This window comes from Pleurodeles waltl, chromosome 9 (genome assembly GCF_031143425.1).
Source record: "Pleurodeles waltl isolate 20211129_DDA chromosome 9, aPleWal1.hap1.20221129, whole genome shotgun sequence".
NCBI lineage: Eukaryota > Metazoa > Chordata > Amphibia > Caudata > Salamandridae > Pleurodeles > Pleurodeles waltl.
Window position 1 is genome coordinate 256,402,547 of NC_090448.1, and position 12,641 is coordinate 256,415,187.

The following is a 12,641-nucleotide window of genomic DNA, read 5'->3' on the forward strand; positions in this document are numbered from 1 at the left end:
CACAGATAATACTAGAACCTATCAAGGATTAATCAGATGTGGGATAATTATCACAATCCTATTGGGATTTTAAGGGTAACTCTAGACGTTATGGTAGTTCATGGAATCCAGGGTTTCTTCCACAATGCTTGTAGAAACAGGACGAGCATGACAACGGATGAAAAGCACTTCTGGTGATAGCAGACAATGAAAATTAGGGTGCAATTTCTGTAATTCATAGTGATGAAAAGAAAAGATATCTTGTTGAGAGGCAACGAGGAAATAAAATAAAAATCCTTACCAAGACACACATAATGGAAAGTGATAGTATGAAAGGAAGGACATATCTGTAGCACCTTCTGACCATTAACTAATACCTTTCTCAGACACGATGAGCATGTGCAAGGAAAGCCTTTAGAGGGAACACAGAGCATTCCAATTTAGGTGTAGTGGATTTGAACCTTATTGCACACGCATCTAGATTAATATATATGGTAATTTTCGTTTAAAATCGTGGATGTATTTTTTTATTTTGTGTGACAGGTCAAATAAATGATGAATGAAGCTACGGGCCGCCCAGGGACATTATTAAATGGGGTCAGGGGCTGTTATGTTCCAAGGCAAATATGACGATAGCATTAGTTCGCCTAGAGAAAGGCATGTGAATATGCAAAAATGGGCGGTGATAGTGCTTTTTTCTGTGCTGACTTTAGGTGTTCTCTTTTTTTACTACCATCTGTTGGGTGGCCCCAGTCCCCGATTGAACACATGTGAAAAATGTTGGAAAGCTTGGTATTTAGTTCAACTGACTGAAATCAATCTTGCAAGATGTGACTTTGGCCCAGACTGCACCAATGACGGTTATCGGAACGATGTCTGAGGGGCTGAAGGAGGTATTTTTTCAATCTAACACCCAGTCTACGTTTCTGAGGAAAAACAGGCATAATCTGAGACAATGAGAAAAGGAAGATCTTTAGATTTCCTTTTCTCCTATTTGCTTCGTCATTTATCTATCTCTCATTTTTCCTTTCTCTATGGAAAGAATCCGTAGACCTCTTTAGTTATATTTAGGGACAAAAATGTTTTTTAGTGTGGATGAAATGTATTCGTTCCCTATTGTACGGGGATTTGAAATAATGATGATTTTTATTTGTTGTCAACAATTTTTTTTTTTACCTTGCTTGGTGAGTCCTTTAGACACAGAAAATGGCTGTAATACGGTGTCATCAAAATGAAATCTCTGGGGGGACATGAAACACCCCTGTGTTATTTCCTGTGAAATAGCAAATGCAATATGTAGAATCAAGAAATTCAGGGGCAGATTTATGAAAAAGTGGCATTTTTCTTTCGCCCCTTAGTACCTCCTAACATCATATTTAGTATAGTGCACACCATGGCGATAGGGAACTAGCATCAACATTTTTGATGCTAGTTTGGTGCTATGCAAGATTAGAATAAAAAATGTTGACGCTAATTCTGCAAAGCACCAAGAGACCCATAGAAACCAATGGGAGCCTCCTTTTAATGCCAGCTCTGCGCAGCCATTAAAAATGCCGGAAAAATGACACAAGGAAATCTCTCAGATTTCTTTGCTCCATTTTTTCGGCACCCCCTAATGCCGGAATGCCCCTCTGTATACATTATGCCTGGCACAGGCATAATGTGGTGCAAGGGATTACAAAGTGGCGCACTACAATAATTGCGGGCCTTGTAAATATGACACAGAATTTTTGGCCCTAACTCCACAGTAGAGTAAAACAAATGAGGCTACTGTGTCGTTAGATGGCGAAAGGCCCTCCTAAATCTAGGCCTCAGTTGGCGAAGTGATGTGTTTATCATTATATTGGTGCCAATTCACAATGCTATTTATGAACATGTGAGGTAGTACTGGAATACAGATGAATATGGCAACTAGATTTCATGGGTGCTCAAAGAGTGATCATTAAATAAAGAAAGTCTCGTAAACCAAAATATTATATAAGCTTAGTTTAAAATTTGGCTAATTCGGGACAGCATTTATAAATAGGTTTATATTGCTACAGGAGTATTACTTTATGTACTCTAGTTCCTCAGTAAACTCGCCTTATTATCATCTCCGAAAATATGACCTTTCCTTGATCTTTTCTCTGTCCCGCAGAGTAAGAAGACTGCTGTATATTTGTCTGCCCCATTATGTAGGTGCATGGCTTAGACGGTATTCTCTGTGTATGTAACACTGAGCAGGATCACGCAAACCACTGCTATTAGTTGTAGTTCTTTCTGTAGCACTGAAAGCTTTTATTCTCAATGTATCGCTGTCTCTATCACATTATAGTTTTGAGGCCACAACGAGTGCCTTGTCACCTTAATTTTATTCAGTAAGGGTATGCTGCTATTAGGGCTGTGTTGGAGATTATAACTGTTTTGAAAAAACACTTTTCACCCCCACTTTGTCACTTCTAGCCCCTTCGCTGCCAGGCCTTCTCCCCCTCCTGTGCCAAGCCTTTTTTTGGCTATTTGGGGAAGTTCGCGCTTAGGCTCTCATAACTTTTTGTTCACATACGCTACCCACGCCAAATTTGCGTCCTTTTTTCACAACATCCTAGGGATTCTAAAGGTACCCAGACTTTGTGGGTTCCCCAGAAGGAGGCCAAGAAATTAGCCAAAATACAGTGAAAATTTCGTTTTTTTCTAAAAAATGGGAAAAAGGGGCTGCAGAAGAAGGCTTGTGGTTTTTCCCCTGAAAATGGCATCAACAAAGGGTTTGTGGTGCTAAAATCACCAGCTTCCCAGCTTTCAGGAACAGGCAGACTTGAATCAGAAAACCACATTTTTCAACCCAATTTTGGCATTTTACTAGGACATACCCCATTTTTACGATTTTTTGTGCTTTCAGCCTCCTTCCAGTCAGTGACAGAAATGGGCGTGAAACCAATTCTGGAACCCAGAAACCGAAACATTTCTGAAAAGTAGATAAAATTCTGAATTCAGCAAGGGGTAATTTGTGTAGATACTACAAGGGTTTCCTACAGAAAATATCAACTGAAAAAAAATATATTGAAATTGAGGTGAAAAGAACTGCAATTTTTCTCCATGTTTTACTCTGTAACTTTTTCCTACAATGTCAGATGTTTGGAAGCAATATACCGTTACGTCTGCTGGACTCTTCTGGTTGCGGAGATATATAGGACTTGTAGGTTCATCAAGAACCCTAGGTACCCAGAGCCAATAAATGAGCTGCACCCAGCAGTGGGTTTTCATTCTATACCGGGTATACAGCAATTCATTTGCCGAAATATAAAGAGTAAAAAATAGCTATCAAGAAAACCTTTGTATTTCCAAAATCGGCACAAGATAAGGTGTTGAGGAGCAGTGATTATTTGCACCTCTCTGAATTCCGGGGTGCCCATACTAACATGTGAATTACAGGGCATTTCTGAAATAGACGTCTTTTTTACACACTCTCTTATATTTGGAAGTTAAAAATGTAGAAAAAGACAAGAGGCAATAACACTTATTTTGCTATTCTGTGTTCTCCCAAGTCTCCCGATAAAAACGGTACCTCACTTCTGTGGATAGGCCTAGCGCCCGCAACAGGAAATGCCCCAAAACACAACGTGGACACATCAAATTTTTTCACAGAAAACAGAGGTGTTTTTTGCAAAGTGCCTACCTGTAGATTTTGCCCTCTAGCTCAGCCGGCACCTAGGGATACCTACTAAATCTGTGCATTTTTGAAAACTAGTGACCAAGGGGAATCCAAGATGGGGTGACTTGTGGGACTCTGACCAGGTTCTGTTACCCAGAATCCTTTGCAAACCTCAAAATTTGCCTAAAAAAACAAATTTTCCTCACATTTCGGTGACAGAAATTTCTGGAATCTGAGAGGAGCCACAAATTTCCTTCCACCCAGCGTTCCCCCAAGTCTCCCGATAAAAATGATACCTCACTTGTGTGGGTAGACATAGCGCCCGCAACAGGAAATGCCCCAAAGCACAACGTGGACACATCCCATTTTTTCACAGAAAACAGAGGTGTTTTTTGCAAAGTGCCTACCTGTGGATTTGGCCCTCTAGCTCAGCCGGCACCTAGGGAAACCTAGCAAACCAGCACATTTTTTAAAACTAGACACCTAGGGGAATCCAAGATGGGGTGACTTGTGGGGATCTGACCAGGTTCTGTTACCCAGAATCCTTTGCAAACCTCAACATTTGGCTAAAAAAACACATTTTCCTCACATTTCGGTGACAGAAAGTTCTGGAATCTGAGAAGAGCAACAAATTTCCTTCCACCCAGCGTTCCCCCAAGTCTCCCGATAAAAATGATACCTCACTTGTGTGGGTAGGCCTAGCGCCCGCACAGGAAATGCCCAAAACACAACGTGGACACATCCCATTTTTTCACAGAAAACAGAGGTGTTTTTTGCAAAGTCCCTACCTGTAGATTTTGGCCTCTAGCTCAGCCGGCACCTAGGGAAACCTAGCAAACCAGCACATTTTTGCACACTAGACACCTAGGGGAATCGAAGATGGGGTGACTTGTGGGGCTCTGACCAGGTTCTGTTACCCAGAATCCTTTGCAAACCTCAAAATTTGGCCAAAAAAACACTTTTTCCTCTCATTTCGGTAACAGAAAGTTCTGGAATCTGAGAGGAGCCACAAATGTCCTTCCACCCAGCGTTCCCCCAAGTCTCCCGATAAAAATGGTACCTCACTTGTGTGGGTGGGCCTAGCGCCCACGAAAGGAAATGGCCCAAAACACAACATGGACACATCACATTTTTTCACAGAAAACAGAGGTGTTTTTTGCAAAGTGCGTACCTGTGGATTTTGGCCTCTAGCTCAGCCAGCCCCAGGGGGGGCAGAAATGGCCTAAAATAAATGTGCCCCACCAATCCACCCAGGGAGCGACCCTTGCCTACGGGGTCTCTCCCCTTGCGTGACGGCGCAAAAAATAAGATCCCCGGTGCCTAGCGGTTTCTGCCCCCCTTGGGGGCAGATTGACCTAAAATTGGACGATGTGCCCCCAAGGGGGGCAGAAATTGTCTAAATACAATTTGCCCCTCCCGGGGAGTGAACCTTGCCAAAGGGGTTGCTCCCCATCTCTAAAAAAACAAACAAACAAAAACACAAAAAAAAAAGTAGCCCTGGCGCCTAGAGGTTTCTACCCCCCGGGGGCAGATCGCCTAATAACAATAGGCTGATCTGCCCCCTATAATAAATTTGTCTCCCCCCCCCAGGGAGCGACCATTGCCTACGCTGTCGCTCCCCTTGCGTGACGGCGCAAAACAAAATCCCTGGTGCCTAATAGTTTCTGCCCCCCTTGGGAGCAGATTGACCTAAAATCGGCCGATCTGCCCCCAAAGCGGGCAGAAAAGGCCTAAATACAATTTGCCCCTCCAGGGGAGTGACCCTTGCCTAAGGGGTCACTCCCCATCTCTCTAAAAAAAAAAAAAAAAAATTAGCCCTGGTGCCTAGAGGTTTCTGCCCCTCCAGGGGGGAAGAAATGGCCTAAAACAAATTTGCTCCCCCAGCCCCCCGGGGAGCGACCCTTGCCTAAGGGGTCGCTCCCCTTGCGTGAAATTCACGAACAAAAAAAAAAAAACTCCCTGGTATCTAGTGTTTTCTGTCCCGCTTGGGGGCAGATTGGCCTCATAAAAATATGCCAATCTGCCCCCAAGGGGGCCATAAATGGCCTAAATGTAATTTCCCCTCTATGGGAGTGACCCTTGCCTAAGGGGTCGCTCCCCACCTCTAAAACAAAAAAACAAAACAAAAACATTTTTTTTATCCCTGGTGCCTAGAGGTTTCTGCCCCCCCCCCCCTGGGGGGCAGATCAGCCTAATAATAGGCCAATCTGCACCCAGGGGGGCAGAAAAGGCCTTAAAAAAAAATCCCCCCCCTGGGAGCGACCTCATGCCAGTTTCATTTTTTATAAAACACCCCTGGTGTCTAGTGGGCGTTTTGACAGCCGGATTGCTTTCAATCCGGCTGCCAAAACGCAGAGAGACTTCAAAGGGAAGGAAATAACAAAGCATTTTTCTTCCGATCAGACTCCGTGGACTGGGGAGCTCCTTGCAGCAGTCCCAGTTACTACAACGTTGCTAGTTCTTTGTTTTTTTAGTTACCATATTTCGGCTCTGTTATTCTCTTGATGCGTGCGGTATGAGAACAACCCATCTGCTGACATTTTGACAACCAAGCCTTCACTATCCCGGCCACACGCTCCTCTTCTAAGCTCTGTATGGTTCCACGGATGATCTATTGATATCCCAGTCCCTAGATTTAACAGATGCCTGGTGGTTGTTGTATCAGCACCTTAGTGATCTACCCATCTGTTATGTTATGTTATGCAGATATGGAGAGCGTACTTTCATCCGGGAGGGTATCCTAGCACTGAGCAAGAGTGAGTCTAAGCACTGCAAGGGCCTAGTAGGTGTACTCGAAAAGATAGGTCTTCAGAATTGAACCCTCAAGAATGCAGAATTCAAGAAACAAGGGGGAAGCTCTTATGTGTAGCTGCAGGTTTTTCCATGCTTTCGGAGCAATTTAGAAGAAGCACAACCCTCAGGTCTGATTTTTCATATGTGTGAGGATTGTCCAAGTAGGAACCCGATATGACTGGAGGTGTCAGGAAGGTTTGTGAAATCAGAGGGGATTGTTGATGTATGCCAGGCAGTGTTATGTGGTGCTTTGAAAATGTGGGTGAGGAGTTTGAACTTTGCTCATGGAGCGCTTTAGGGTGGTCATTACAACCCTGGCGGTCGGTGTTAAGACTGCCAACAGGCTGGCGGTAAAAAATTTGCAATTACGACCATGGTGGAAACCGCCAACAAAGGCAGCCACTTTAACACTCTGACCACCACGGCGGTACAAACAAACAGCTTGGCGGTCACCGCCAACAGACAGGCGAAGGACAATGTACCGCCCACAGTATCACAACATACCAATCTGTTACCTTTTCCGGGCCGAATTCACTGCGGACAAAAACACGGCGGAAACAGGACTTTGAAGCGCTCACATCTACACACCCCACGAGGAATCCGGACGCCATGGAACCCGAGCTCCAGATCCTGCCAGCCCTCATCTTCTTGCTCCTCTACCAGGAGCACGAACGCCGGTGGTGAAGACAACGGTGAGTACTGCACCTACGACACAGGGGAGGGAAAAAACAGGCACACAGACACGCAACACCCCCACCCACACCCCTACCCTCACCCACTACAACACACACACTAATACAGCATGATACATCACAGTTACACCTCCCAAACCCCCCAGAAGAATGCAAAGACAAAAGAAATGAGTGTAACCATTGTAATCTATTAAAATCCAGGACGCAAAAGTATATATACACTATAAACAAATATATACACCAAGAATAGTAGTCCAGGTAGTGCTCCATTGAAGTCCGTGGAACACTGGGCCCACACAGCATGGGCGAGGTCCACACTCAATCCCTGAACATGACGGAGAGAACACTGCAGGGGCATCAGATTGCAATAAAACAGGCACCTCAGGGGGAAGGGAAAGGGGGGGCACATCAGCCGGTTGAGTGCACAATGCCAAATCCACGAGGGGCCACATGCCCACTGTTCAATCCTGGGGAGTGCAAAGCCACAGTCTCTCAAGTCTGTACAGTGGGTGGTTTGCCCACTGCTGCATCCTGGGGAGTGCAAAGCCACAGTCTCTCAAGTCTCTACAGTGGGTGGGTTGCCCACTGTTTAATCCTGGGGAGTGCAAAGCCACAGTCTCTCAAGTCTCTCCAGTGGGTGGTTTGCCCACTGCTGCATCCTGCGGAGTACAAAGCCACAGTCTCTCAAGTCTCTCCAGTGGGTGGATTGCCCACTGCTTTTGTCCTGGGGAGTGCAAAGCCACAGTCTCTCAAGTCTCTCCAGTGGGTGGTTTGCCCACTGCTGCATCCTGGGGAGTACAAAGCCACAGTCTCTCAAGTCTCTCCAGTGGGTGGATTGCCCACTGCTTTTGTCCTGGGGAGTGCAAAGCCACAGTCTCTCAAGTCGCTCCAGTGGGTGGATTGCCCACTGCTTTTGTCCTGGGGACTGCAAAGCCACAGTCTCTCAAGTGGATAACAGTCTCCACCAGTTCTGGAGGAGGCTTTGTGTCCAGAGTGCTTCATCCTGCCAAGGACTGAGGTAGTGGATGCCTTTCTCCACAGGTTCTGGAGGGGGCTTTGTGCCCAGAGTGCTTCATCCTGCCAAGGACAGAGGTAGTGGATGTATCTCTCCACTGGTTCTGGAGGGGGCCTTGTGCCCAGAGTGCTTCATCCTGCCAAGGACAGAGGTAGTGCATGTATCTCTCCACTGGTTCTGGAGGGGGCCTTGTGCCCAGAGTGCTTCATCCTGCCAAGGACAGAGGTAGTGGATGTATCTCTCCACTGGTTCTGGAGGGGGCCCTGTCCCCAGAGTGCTTCATCCTGCTGATGGCCAGTGGTGCTTGTTGCAGCGGTGTCCTTGGCAGCAGCTCTTGTTGCGGTGGTGTTCCTGGCAGCGGTGCTTGTAACGGTGGTGTCCTTGGCAGCTGTGCTTGTGGCGGCGGTGTCCTTGGCAGTGACTCAGCCGCTGGCGGTCCTGTCTGGCCCAGCGGGGCTGGTGCTGGTGTTCCTGTCTGGCCCAGCGGGGCTGGTGCTGGCGGTCCTGTCGGGCCCAGCGGGGATGGTGCTGGCGGTCCTGTCTGGCCCAGCGGGGCTGGTCCTGGTGGTCCTGTCCTGGGCAGCTGGGCTGGTGCTGGCGGTGGCCTCCTGGGCAGCTGGGCTGGTGCTGGCGGTGGCTTCCTGGGCAGCAGGGCTGGTGCTGGTGGTGGCCTCCTAGGCAGCAGGGCTGGTGCTGGCCTCCCTGGGCAGCTGTGATGATGGCGGTGGCCTCCTGGGCAGCGGGGATGATGGCAGTGGCCTCCTGGGCAGCGGGGATGATGGCGGTCTTCTCCGCCGTGCTGCTCTTCCCAGACTTGCTGACGTTCCTTGTGATTCTCTATCAACCCCTGCATTTTCACTTAATTTACAAGCCCACTGGTCCTCTACCATTATCGCCTCTTAGTGTTTAGTAACCATCTGTGGCAATACCAGTCTGCTTTACAATTCCACTGACGTTCCTGTGGCCCTTCCCCACCTTGAAAGGTGTCGCAGCTGACTCCACATTCCCACCTGTACCCCTGGGAGCGGCTTTGGTGGCTGAAGTCATCCCCCTCTCCCACCGGGCAATGTTTGCTGCTTGACAGGTGGGGGAGTGTCAGTGCTGTGGCTCCGTGCCACACTGGCTGCCCTGGTGGCCGGTGCACCCCAGATTCCAGTGACTACAGGCACCATTGGTCCCGGAGATGTTGTGGCTGAGGTGCTAGGTTGGGACCTGGAGAGTCGGGCCCTAGAAGACTGACGGGGTGGGGGAGGTGAGGGAAAGAGGTCAAGGTTGGACAGGAAAAGTTTCTTGGGAACACTGGACGGGTAGCTGGAGGGGGTTTGGGAGTAGAGGAAGAGGTTGTGGTTGTAGGAGGTGTTCGTTTGGTGACTTTGGGTGAAGGTGCATGCACTGGAGGCTGTCATGAGGTGGATGGTTGTTGGGTGGGTGTGTGCCTGCGTTTGTGTATCTTGGGAGGTGGCGTCACAGACACACTGGGAGAGGACACAGAGGACGTGTGAATGGCAGTGGGGGTGGTGACTGCACGTGAGCGGGGTGTGGTGGTGTGTGTGCTGGTGATGGAAATAGTGGCTGTAGATGTAGTGCATGCAGGTGTGAGTGTAGACAAGACTGGGAGGGAGGAGGGAGACGAGGAGGAGGGGACACAGTGGAGGCAGTGGATGTTGGTGTGTCTACATGTGTGTGATGCTTGCGTGAGTGCTTATGTTTGCCAGAGCTTCCCTTGTGTGTTGACGTGTGTGCATGCTGGTCTGAAGGTGTGCTTGGGATAGGCTGAGGTAGAGGGGATTGGGTCTGGGTGGAGGAAGTTGGAGGGGGGAGGCTAGAGACAGGGACAATAGCTGCCATCAGTACTGAGGCCAGAGTCTGAAAAGTTCGCTGAAGGGCCACCTGACCAGAATGAATGCCCTCCAGGAATGCATTTGTTTGTTACAACTGCCTTTCTACACCCTGGATGGCATTCAAAATGGTAGACTGCCCAACAGTGAGGGACCTGAGGAGGTCAAAGGCCTCCTCACTGAGGTCAGAAGGGGTGACTGGGGCAGGGGCTGAGGTGCCTGGGGCGAAGGTGATGCCCACCCTCCTGAATGAGCGGGCACAGGACAAAGGCTGAGGGGATGCTGGGACGGCGGTGCTGGTAGGGGGGTGGCAGCTGTACCTGTAGATGTGGGGGGACAGATGTTGCTGCCACCACAAGGGAGCTTCCATCAGAGGACGAGTCCGTATCACTGGTCTCAGCTCCTGTCCCCGCCGTGGAGCTCCCCTCGCCCTCCGTCCCACTGGTAAACTCCGAGTCCGTTGTCTCGCCCTCCAGGGCCATGTGGGATGCAGCTCCCTCCTGCTCCTCCGCCTGATGATGCTAATGCACACAAGAACAGGGAGCCCACAAAAAGGGGGGGGGGGAACAACAGAAGAAAGACATGTTGAGTGCATGCATTACCACTACCGTTGGCGGACACAACAGACACAGAAGCCCCCTGCACTATGCCGCGCACTTGGGGTCCACTGTTCAATCCCTGGGACATGGCCTACAAGGGTATGGCTGACATCTGCACACATGGATGACACAGGAGCCTGACTAGGTGTACTTGCCACTGTACACAGGTGGGGTGGGGTGCCACAGGGTCTGCTAGAACAAGGGGACCTAAATAGCACACTCGCCCTGGCCTAGGGAAACCCACAGCCCACCTCCCCCACCCAGACACCTCCACTGCTCACAAAATCAGCAGAATGAGAGTGTACTCACCCCCTTGTGGCTGCTGTGATGCCCTCAAGCGCCCATCCAACTCTGGGTACACCACCGCCAGGATCCTGAACATCAGGGGGGTCATGGTGCAACGGGCACCCCTCCCACGTTGGAAGGCCATCCCCAGCTGGGCCTCCGCCGTCTTCTTGCTCCAGCAGCGAATGTCCTCCCATCTCTTACGGTAGTGGGTGCTCTGTCTGTGGTAGACCCCCAGGGTCCGGACATCCTTGGCGATGGCACGCCAAATATCCTTTTTCTGGTGGGCGCTGACCTACATGAATTGTACAGGGGGAAAAGAAAAGTGATTACCAACTGCACCGTCACAGTCATTGGCCCCCAACCCTACCCTTGCCATGTTGCACATGCAGTCACCATAGTTTCATGCATGCCTCAATCTCCCCCCCCATCTTTCATCTACCCTACTCCACACAGGCATAGCCCATACAGCATGCTCCCCGTGTACTTACCTGTTTGTCTGGAGGACCGTAGAGTAGCGTGTACTGGGGGAGGACCCCATCCACGAGTTTCTCCAACTCCTCCGATGTGAAGGCAAGGGCCCTTTCCCCAGACGCACGAGCCATTGTCTCTTCCAGACCGAGGTCACAGCAGCACTTGCAGTGTATGTCCTCTCCTGTCAAAGATCAGGTATCCAGTGATTGAACAGATGGAAAATGGCGGTCACGTCCACGGCGGTGCGTACCGTCACCGCCGACGTACATCGTCATTGGCTCCTGGGACCCATAGGGTCCAATGTTAACCAATGCAGAATTGCGCCGCGGTCTTCGACCGCCTACCGCGACGGTGTACAACGCCAGCGCAGTTACCTCACATCCCATTGTCCCACTTTACAGGTCAGGCAGCCGCCATTTCAGGGGCCCTCATGGCTTAATTGTTAACTGTGTCACACATACCTAGGCCTTGCCTCAACACTCATACAGGCCAAATTTCGGATTATGATTCGTGTTCTGTGTAAGCTGTGGGTCCGTACCTCTGAGTTGGTTGACTCTGTGCTCGCTGTTGCCCTTCATAGGCACTGTCCCCTGGGACATGTGAGGAGATGGCGGCATCCTCCGGTGTACAGACCGCTGGTGGACCTGTCGACAATGGAGGAAAGACATGTGATCATCACCTGCAGGCTTGATCGTGCCACAAACCTGGAACTGTGTGCCCAGCTGGAGCCAGACCTGATTTCAGCTATCCGCCATCCCACAAGAATCCCCCCTCAAGTGCAGGTGCTGTCAGTACTCCATTTCCTTGTAAGTGGGTCATTTCAAACAACAGTGGCCATAGCATCAGGGATGTCCCAGCCTATGTTTTCCAATGTGTTGTCCAGAGTGTTATCTGCCCTGCTGAAACACATGCAGAGCTACATCGTTTTCCCTCAGGTGGAGGATTTGCCTACAATGAAAGGTGACTTCTATGCCCTGGGACATATCCCCAACGCCATAGGTGCCATTGATGGGACACATGTGGCTTTGGTACCCCCCCCGCAGGAGTGAACAGGTGTACAGAAACCGGAAGAGTTATCATTCCATGAATGTGCAGATGGTGTGTTTGGCAGACCAGTACATCTCCCATGTTAATGCCAAATTCCCTGGCTCAGTGCATGACACTTACATCCTGCGGAATAGCAGCATCCCTTCTGTGATGGGGCAACTCCAGAGGCACTGTGTGTGGCTATTAGGTGAGCACCTGGAAGCAAGTCAGTGGGAATGGTTGTCTGGGTCTGGGGCTATCCCTACAGGTTAGTGTGTGTCTAACAGTTGTCCCTCGCCATTTGCAGGTGAC